The sequence below is a fragment of the Nomascus leucogenys genome, chromosome 5 (assembly GCF_006542625.1).
Source record: "Nomascus leucogenys isolate Asia chromosome 5, Asia_NLE_v1, whole genome shotgun sequence".
NCBI classification, from domain to species: domain Eukaryota; kingdom Metazoa; phylum Chordata; class Mammalia; order Primates; family Hylobatidae; genus Nomascus; species Nomascus leucogenys.
The window spans coordinates 109,495,074-109,505,613 of record NC_044385.1 but is presented as its reverse complement, the minus strand read 5'-3'; the positions used below and the strand labels follow the sequence as shown (position 1 = coordinate 109,505,613).

Genomic DNA, 10,540 nt, shown 5'->3' with positions numbered 1-10,540 from the left:
CTTCTCCAAGTTAGCTTGGTCTATGCCCAGGAGTGACCAAGGACATCTTGGAGGTTAGAAGCAAGACGAAGTCAACTGTGTCAGATTTCTCTTACTGTCAATAATTTTGCAAAGGTGGTGTCAGATATATTTTAAAAATTATGGATATAATATTTACATTAGTAAAGGATAAAAGGATACAAATAGTGAGCAAAATGTTCAGCTTGTCTGAAAAAGTAACATCAAATAAATGCAAGAAGATAAGAAATAACGAGTATAAATTATTAAATTAGAGAATCAAGATTCAATAGAGAAGATGAACAAAACCAAAGTTGTCAGTGAAAAAAAAATAAAAGAATAATAAAAGAGGCAGATTTTTCTTGAGGATTATAAAAAAGTACAGATGTAGATACACATAAAATGAACACTAATATACCATTGAAACCGTCATTGCAAAATTATGACCGAGACAGTGAAAGAGATCTAACCTAACCAACTCCATCTTGCTTCTAACCTCCAACCTGTCCTTGTTCATTCCTGGGCATAGGCTGAACTAACTTTGAGAGGAACTTAGTTTATAGTTTAAAACAAAGATAACAGCCCTTTCCCAAAACAAACCTCCTTCTTGCCTAAGGAGTAGACTCTCTTTGCAGGACTAAGAAATTAGCCACAAGATTAGAAATTATGGTTTAGGAGTCATGCAGCTGGAGGCTACAAGATTCTGACCCTCCCTAAACTGCTTCTAAGATTAGTGCTTGAGAGGAGAGAGGAGCCACCCCAGCCGCAGTAAGGGGCTGGGGTGGGGGCCCAGGACAGAGAGGCTGCATGACCCTGTTCTGTGAAGGGTTGAATAAGGAGCCAAACTCCTGGCGGCCCCATGTCTGTACAACCTTCACCACAGAGCAGGTTCGCGCCTTGGAGAGCGTCTTCCGGCACCACCAGTATCTGGGCCCTCTGGAGCGGAAGTGGCTGGCCAGGGAAATGCAGCTCACAGAGGTCCCGATAAAAACCTGGTTTCGAAAACGCCGGATGAAACACGAACGGCAAATGCAGGATTCACAGCTGAACAGCCCCTTCTTGGGGTCTCTCCACCCGCCCGGGCTTTCCACTCACCGTCTTACGAACAGCCTGCAGCTGCTGCGCCCTTGGGCTTCCCAGCCAGGGCCCCAGGCTCTGATGATGCCCCCTGGCTCCTTCTGGGTCTCTGCCAAGTGGAACAAGGGCCTCTGGCCTCTGCGTGGGCTTCCTGCTGCAGGCAGCCTCTGGCATACCACCTCCCCAGCCCAGGAAGTGGCGTGGATACACTGGGACCAGCCCTGTCCACAGGGCCCTGGAGCCTGTGTGCTCTGCCAGAGACGGGCTGCGTTTTGAGGAAGCGCGTCTGACTCCATGTCTGCCACACACGCGGTCTGTGTAGATCGCACCTGGCACCTCCCAGGAGGACTCAGCTGTTCTGCTTACATCCTAGCGGCACCTTTCACCCTGACCCACGCAAAGGTTCCGGAGATTTCTGGGGAATATATTTGTTAAAGCCACCTCTTTACTGAAAGTTACCAAAAAGGGTCGGTTTAGGAAGTAAATGAAGGGTCAGTGAACAGTCAAAGGCAGAAGTGGGCTTGTTATGGGTAGGGCTTTCAGTATATGATAAAAGAATAATTTGTTTTTTAAAAAGTGTTGGAAAAACTAAAGGTTGTAAGATTTGTGTGTAAAAAAGGAAACCATGAAGGATTGGAAGGGAATGCAGGTGTCGTGTGTGGTTCGAGTCCCTCTTAACAAGGACCCCAAAGCTGGAAAGCAGGAGGGAACAAACGTGAAAATTAAGGCGGGCTGCTGGGGCTCTGCAGTGCGGTCTAGGCCTTGCGTGAGCCAGGATTGTGCCCGCAGCCTGTTGGGGGCTGCTCTTCTGCGGCCAGGGAAAGCGGGGCAGCTGTGCCTGGACTGAAGCCGTCCCCCACGTCCCCACCCTCCAGAATGTGCTCACCTGTCCCTGTCCTCGCAGCAGCCTCCGGACAAAACAGAATGACTCAAAGACAGCACTTCCTGCAGAAAGTCCGGAAGTGCCCAGAATGGGAGGCACGGAAGCCCCTCCTGGGGAGGACTCTCCCTCACTCATGGACAGACCATTCTTGGTGCAGATTCCTGACTGCACGCACCGAACCTTAGACAAGAGCACATTCATCCACGTCGCCCCAGAGTGCCCAGGAGGTAGGCAGTGCAGGGCGCCCAGACAGACAGGTTCAGCCTGCAGGACTGCGAGGCGACTTGTGAAACCGACCCAGGCATCCCAAGAGGAACAAAAGTGTGGTCCTGTGGCCATGTCCGCAGTAAGTTCTTTTTTCCCCTTGCTCATTTCTGCATTGTTGAAAGTGTTTACAACCAGCATGTGCTTTTAAAATATGACCTCCGGTAAGAGTGGAAGAGCTGCTGTGCGTCCTAGCGAGTGATGATGTAACCGAGGCCTGGGCGAGGCCCTTGGAGGGCAGTGGTTGTGTGTCCGGAATTGGTGGGTTCTTGGTCCCACTGACTTCAAGAATAAAGCCGCGGACCCTCGCGGTGAGTGTTACAGCTCTTAAGGTGGCGTCTCTGGAGTTGTTCTTTCTGATGTTCGGATGTGTTCGGAGTTTCTTCCTTCTGGTGGGTTCGTTGTCTCGCTGGCTCAGGAGTGAAGCTGTAGACCTTCGCGGTGAGTGTTACAGCTGTTAAGGCAGCGCTTCTGGAGTTGTTCCTTCTGATGTTCAGATGTGTTCGGAGTTTCTTCCTTCTGGTGGGTTCATGGTCTCACTGGCTCAGGAGTGAAGCTGCAGACCTTTGCGGTGAGTGTTACAGCTCTTAAGGCAGCGCGTCTGGAGTTGTTCCTTCCTCCCGGTGGGCTCGTGGTCTCACTGGTTTCAGGAGTGAAGCTGCAGACCTTCGCGGTGAGCTCATAGAAGCAGTGCGGACCCAAAGAGTGAGCAGTAGCAAGATTTATTGCAAAGAGCAAAAGAACAAAGCTTCCACAGTGTGGAAGGGGACCTGAGCGGGTTGCCACTGCTGGCTCAGGCAGCCTGCTTTTATTCTCTTATCTGGTCCCACCCACATCCTGCTGATTGGTAGAGCCAAGTGGTTTGTTTTGACAGGGCGCTGATTGGTGTGTTTACAATCCCTGAGCTAGACATAAAGGTTCTCCAGGTCGCCATCAGATCAGTTAGATACAGAGTATGGACACAAAGGTTCTCCAAGGCACCACCAGAGCAGCTAGATACAGAGTGTCAATTGGTGTACTCACATACCCTGAGCTAGACAGAGGGTGCTGATTGGTGTGTTTACAAACCTTGAGCCAGATACAGAGTGCTGACTGGTGTATTTACAATCCCTGAGCTAGACATAAAGGTTCTCCAAGGCCCCACCAGAGCAGCTAGATACAGTGTCAATTGGTGCACTCACAAAGCCTGAGCTAGACACAGGGTGCTGATTGGTGTGTTTACAAACCTTGAGCTAGATACAGAGTGCTGATTGGTGTATTTACAATCCCTGAGATAGACATGAAAGTTCTCCACATCCCCACCAGACTCAGGAGCCCAGCTGGCTTCACCCAGTGGATACCGCACTGGGGCTGCAGGTGGAGCTGCCTGCCAGTCCCGCACTGTGCAATCGCACTCCTTAGCTCTTGGGTGGTGGATGGGACTGGGCGCCATGGAGCAGGGGGTGGCGCTCCTTGGCGCCGAGAGCGAGCGAGGGCTGTGAGGACTGCCAGCACGCTGTCACCTCTCAGTTGGACAGGTGCTCCTGGGTGTGGCCTGGACAGCACTGATTTGTGGATGTGGATGGGGGCACATTGTCCGTGATAAAAGTACAAGTGAGCCGCAAAAAAAAAAAAAAATCAATGCTTGAGATATTTTGCAGACCCTGCACTTGATGGTTTAGCTGGCACCACCCAGATCAATAAACTGGCTCATCTAATCTTGTGGTCCCCACCCAGGAACTGACTCAGCACAAAAAGACAGCTTTGACTCCCTGTGATTTTGCCTCTAACCTGACCAATTAGCACTCCCGACTCACTGGCGTCCCCCTACTCTGCTCCGTGAATGCTCTGGGAGACTGATATGAGTAATAATAAAACTCCAGTCTCCCACACGGCCAGCCAGTTCTGTGTATCACTCTTTCTCTATTGCAATTCCCCTGTCTTGATAAATCAGCTCAGTCTAGGTGGTGGGCAAGGTAAAGCCATTGGGCAGTTACACCGTTACACAGAGTTTATGAAATGTAATATTCTTCAATCTGTTTTAATAGTTTACATATTTGCAGTTAATGTTTTAATTTTCTGTAACTTTTCAAATTTCTGACTTAAAGCTGTTCATAATGCCTTTTCAATCTTGATCTTAAATTTCTTTTATTACTGCCCACAGAAGATTTTTGAGCAGATAGTAATTTCTATTGATTTCTAAAATAAACTACAATTTGATTACAGTTGCAAGTAGAGGGAATATCTCGGATTTCACTAATCTGTACTTACCAAAGTATACCTGCAAGGGATTGGATAATAGCTACGGTCCATTTCTTGTCAACATAAATATCTGAAGTTTTTTTCCTTAAATAATTCTACAACTAATGACAACTCAAAAATACAAATCTTTTTGTAATAATTTGACTAACCTAAATATTACATGGCTCAGAAAGAGTGTAATTTTAACACAAAAATAAGTGAAATGCAAAAAGGTAATTATCAAGCATCATTATTTTGAAAGACAACAAAACAAAGCAAGATGGAAATGGGCATTTTTGAGGAAGACCACGTGGGCAATAATGTACTGGTTGTCCCTGACTTAGGATGGTTTGACTTAAAATTTTTCAGACTTTTCCGTGGATCGAAAGTCATGTGCATTCATATGGGTACCTTGAGTACCCATACAAACATTCTGTTTTTTACATTCAGTAGAGTATTTAATAAGTTGCATGAGATATTCAACGTTTTATTACAAAATAGGCTTTTTAAAGATGATTTTGCTCAAATGTAGGCTATTGTAAGTGTTCTGAGAATATTTAAAGTTGGCTCAGCTAAACTATGATATTTGGTAGGTTAGGTGTATTAAATGCATTTGACTTAAGGATATTTTCAACTTAAGATGCACTTATTGGAACATGACCCCCTTGTAAGTCAAGGAGAATCTGTATTTCCCATTACATTTTTAAAAGACTACACAGGGGTGAAGTAACCTATAGATTCCTGCGACTATTTTAATTATTCTCTCTAGCTTTGATGAAAAACCTACCTTCACAGCCAAATTAATAATTTTCCCACCAACAAATGAGTATTTTTCCACCTAACAAGAGGATTTTTTTCCTATATTTTTCCCTGTATATGTTTTATTTTATATAAACTACCAATGTATTTTATCATATTGCTCCTGAAATAAATGTATGTCCTATATTCTATAATTAAATTTTACATGGTATATTACTGTATTAGGCTGCACAAAATAGGGTTTTTTTTTTAAAATCATTATAATCAGAAAAATATTATAAAACATAGATTTTCTTTCTGAGCATGCTTTATTACTGGTAATTTCTGCTAATTGGCTTTGTTTGACATTGCTGGTGCTTTAAAGTTAAAAACTAGATGTAGTGGTCACACACCTGTAATCCCAGCTGCTTGGGAGGCTGAGGCGCAAGGATTGCTTTGAGTCCAGGAGAACAAGACCAGCCTGCGCAACATACTGATATGCCCCTCTCAAAAAAGAAAGAAAATTTAAAAAGTTAGATACATGAATTCTTGAATGAGTATTAGATGTGTAACAAGGCTTCTAGTATAAATTTATATTCACATGTATTAAAGGGTATACATATTTCTAGATAAAAATTCAAAATTTTTCTCAATGAGATTAAGAGTTGCATATGCTGTGGTGCCCTGGTGAGGGCAGCAAAATATTCAGCCCGATTTGATTTGAATTTTAAAAAATTTGTTTTAAATTGACAGTAATTGTATATATAGAATACAAGGTAGTGTTTTGATATGTGTATACATTGTGGAATAATTAAATCAAGGTACATATCCATCACTTAATATACTTACCATTTTTTGTGGTGAGAATATTTCAAATGTACTAAAGCAGTTTTGAAATATGCAATACATTATTTTTAACAATAGTCACCATACTGTTATAGGTCTCAAACACTTATTTCCCCTATCGATGTGAATCTATGTACCCTTTACCATTAACTCCATATTTCATCCCCCCTACCCCATCCCAGCTTTTGGTAAGCATCATTCTAATTTCTACTTCTATCAGATCAACGTTTTTTAGATTCTATATACAAGTGAAATCATGGAGTATTTGTCTTTCTGTACCTGGCTTCTTTCACTTAGAATAATGTCCTACAGGCTCATCCATGTTGTCACAAATGACAGAATCCTCCTTTTATAAGGCTGAGTAGTATTCCATCGTGGATGTATCCCAGATTTCCTTTGTTCATTCATCCACCGATAGATGCTCTAGTCAATTCAAAATTTTGCCATGGTAAATAATGCTTCAGTGAATAAGAGAGTACAGATGTCTCTTCGACATACTGATTTCAATTTATTTGGATATATACCTAGAAACGTGATTTGCTGGATCATATGGCAGTTTTACTTTTAGTTTGTGAGGAACCTAATTACATTCTGATTTTAAAAGGGAGATACTCTTCTATACAAACTACAAGCTATTAGAAAATCTGAGCTGTAGCTCTTTAGTCCAAAAGAAAGCATTCCCAGAAAAACAACTGTATTTCATATCAGAATAATGACTATATCATTATTGTTTTCTAAATCAGAGTAGCTGTATTCTTGAATTCATTCATTCATTCTTCAGTAGCATTAATATATCACAGTTACAGACCTGCCAGAAACCTTAGGAAGCACCTAATACAAACTCAAAAGATGTGAATGTATCTGTAGTTGGTATCTAGGAAAAATGTACACTCTTAGTAGTTCTGGAAAAAAATGCAGTTGTTCACATGTTGCATGCATGCTTTCCAATCTATTTCCTTTTTTTTTTTTTTTTTGAGACAGAGTCTTGCTCTGTCACCCAGGCTGCATGAAGAAACTTAAGTTCAAACTCGCATTGTCAAAGTTTTCACTATGACAAAATTGAAGTGGCTCTAGAAATCTGAAATGAAAACTTACCATTTCAGTCTTTTTAGTGATATGCTCTATGTTTCTAGTTACATGAGTAGTATAATAATTTGTGGAAAGCACCTGCCCAGTGAAAATATTTCAATTAGCTCAGAGCATGTCTCTTGATATCTTCCTATTTGTTGTTTTAAGAGGTGATTTTCATATATGTTTAAGTGATACCATAATTTTGAATATAAATAAGTCAGCTCTCTGTAGCTGTGGCTCCTATATCAGTTAAACCAACTTTGAATGGAAAAATATTTTAAAAAGTAAAAATAAACAATAATGCAACAATAAGTAATAACAAAAATTAAAAAATACTTATAGTATAGCAACGATTTCCATTGCATTAGTTATTATAAGAAATTTAGAAATGATTTAAAGAATATGGGAGGATGTGCATAGGTTATATGCAAATACTATGGCATTTTATATAAGGGACTAGAGCATATGTGGATTTTGGTATCTTCAGGGGACCACTCCTCCACAGATATGGAGGGACAACTGCATATACTTCTAGTTGGTAAAGCTCAGAAATTACAAATTCATCCTATTCTCTCAGCCACTAAAGGAAAAAAGAATTAGTGATGTATCTTATTTGACACATAGAATTACAAATTTGATATTGGTGATATATTTTATTTTGGAGACACAAAGAATAAGTGTATACTGTGAACCTACTAAAAGTGAGTGTAAAACATAAATCAATTTTAAAGTACATACGTCCTAAGCAAGAAAATCAGATAGTGATATGTTATAAATTAAGAAAAGTATACGGTGAAATGTTTGGTATTTGGGAATTTATAATTTGTAGACAAATGAGAAGCAAAGACATATAGCAAAATAGAAGTTCAAATAAGGTAATTTCATGTTGTAATTATCATCCATTTATTTATTTGAAAATTTACTTATTTATTTTGTTTTTTATTCTTATTTTTTTTCGAGATGGAGTCTCGCTCTGTTACACAGGCTGGAGTGCAGTGGCACAATATCTGCTCACTGCAAGCTCCGCCTCCCGGGTTCAAGTGATTCTCCTGCCTCAGCCTCCTGAGTAGCTCGGACTACAGGCGCCCGCCACCATGCCCAGCTAATTTTTGTATTTGTAGTAGAGATGGGGTTTCGCCAAGTTTGCCAGGTTGGTCTCGAACTCCTGGCCTCAGGTGATCCGCCCGCCTCTGCCTCCCAAAGTGATGGGATTACAGACGTCGGCCTTATTTGAAAATTTATTTTGGTTATCTACTTTGTTTAAGTTATTTATTCTCATTCCCTGTAGGCAATGTCTGGGGAAGTTATATAGTGGTTAGAAGGTGAATTGATGTGAGTAAAATCAGAATTAAAGAACTTACGTAGATATACTTTCCAGGGCTTTACTGTTCTCCTTAAAGTTGCTAGACAGCCTTTGTCTCTGACTTTTCTCATTTTTTGCTCCATTTCTAATGCTTTTCTCTTGTTTTTAAGTTTTCAGCTGTGATACTACTCAAATGGTATCAGTTTTATTTGCCCAAAGAGCTAGTATTTAGTGTGAGTAGCACATATATAAGGTGATGTATAATGTACTAATTTGAGAGTATAACTTCAATCTATAGTCAGTAAATGAATCTTGTTACTGTGATTCTTACCAATGTACCAACTACATTATTATTTTTAACACTAGTGTGTGTGTATATATATGTATATGTATGTATAGATATATGTATATATGTATATATATACATATAGATATATGTATATATGTATATATACGTATAGATATATATGTGTATATATATATTCATACATACACATAAATTCAAAGTTTACAACGTGTAATGTGAGATGGTACCTAAATATAATATAAGCTCGACTATGATGAGACTGGTATGGAAATGTGCCATATGAATTCTATTAAGTTTACGCTTAGGTTTATTAGAGAATAAGCATTAAAAAAGGGACCATCCTTTTGCAGAAGTTTCTATGGGTCTAATGTTTTGTTTTTACACTCCTCTAACATGTTTTCATCATAATCTTAACAACTATCCGACCTTTTGATTAAAAAATACTGTTTGGAGAATCAGATGAAGGTTCTAGGTATGCATTTGGATTTTGCTCAGCCGACTTCCTATAGTTTTTCCTTTTAAATTATTTTACAAACAGCCAAAAGCAAGTAAAATAATGGTTCACTTAGATAGCTAAGATACAGTGATTTATAGTTGATAAAGCTTCATTATGTACATCAATTCTCTAATCCTTATAACATACCCAGGAAGTAGGTAGGGCATGATTAAAGTGAGCTGTGCATCTTTTGTTTTTTGAGCTGCAAAGAGTGATTAAATTTATTTATTTATTTATTTTATTTTTTATTTTTTTTTTGAGACGGAGTCTCGCTCTGTCGCCCAGGCTGGAGTGCAGTGGCGCAATCTCGGCTCACTGCAAGCTCCGCCTCCCGGGTTCATGCCATTCTCCTGCCTCAGCCTCTCCGAGTAGCTGGGACTACAGGCTCCCGCCACCATGCCCGGCTAATTTTTTTGTATTTTTTAGTAGAGACGGCGTTTCACCGTGTTAGCCAGGATGGTCTCTATCTCCTGACCTCGTGATCCGCCCGCCTCGGCCTCCCAAAGTGCTGGGATTACAAGCGTGAGCCACCGTGCCCGGCCTTAAATTTATTTTTAAGCATTAATTGGTATCCTTTGGGATCCAAGTTCCTCCACCTATTTCAATTATGTTTGGCATATTTTCTACCTCAAGTTTTTACTAAGTTTTTAGAATTGTTAACCTTAATTTTTATAATTTTTAAATCTTATAGTTCAATAGTTGGCTAACATTGAAAATCTCTCCCTCTTCATATTATTCTCTGTTTTTTCTTTTTGTTTTTAAATTTATTTTAATTGACAAATAAAATTGTATATATTTATTGTGTCTAATATGTTATTTTGAAATATGTATACACTGTAAAATGGTTAAGTATAGCTAATTGACAAATGCATTACTTAACATACTCATTCTTTTTGGAGAGAGGATGAGAAAACTTAAAATTTACTCCCTTAACAATATTTAAGAATATAATACATTGTTATGAACTATAGTCACCATGATGTGCAATATATCTTTTGTACTTATCTTTCCTATCTAACTGAAATTTTGTATCCTTTGACTAACATCTCAAACTTCCTTCCCCCAATTAATAATAAGCAAATAAGGAAGCCTGGCCAACATGGTGAAATCCCATCTCAACTAAAAAATACAAAAATTAGCCTGGAGTGGTGACGTGTGCCTGTAATCCCAGGTACTCAGGAGGCTGAGGCAGGAGAATCACTTGAACCCAGGAGGTGGAGGTTGAGGTGAGCCGAGATCGCGCCACTGCACTCCATTCTGGGTGACAGAGTGAGAATCTGTCCCAAAATAAATAAATTAATTAATTAATTAATTTTAAAAGAAATAACAAGGGCCCAA

At 40.0% G+C, this 10,540-nt stretch overlaps 1 pseudogene; it reads left to right on the top strand.

Moving 5' to 3' along the window:
- Positions 1 to 804: 804 nt before the first annotated feature.
- Positions 805 to 1,364, top strand: LOC100586106 (annotated as a pseudogene).
- Positions 1,365 to 10,540: the final 9,176 nt, after the last annotated feature.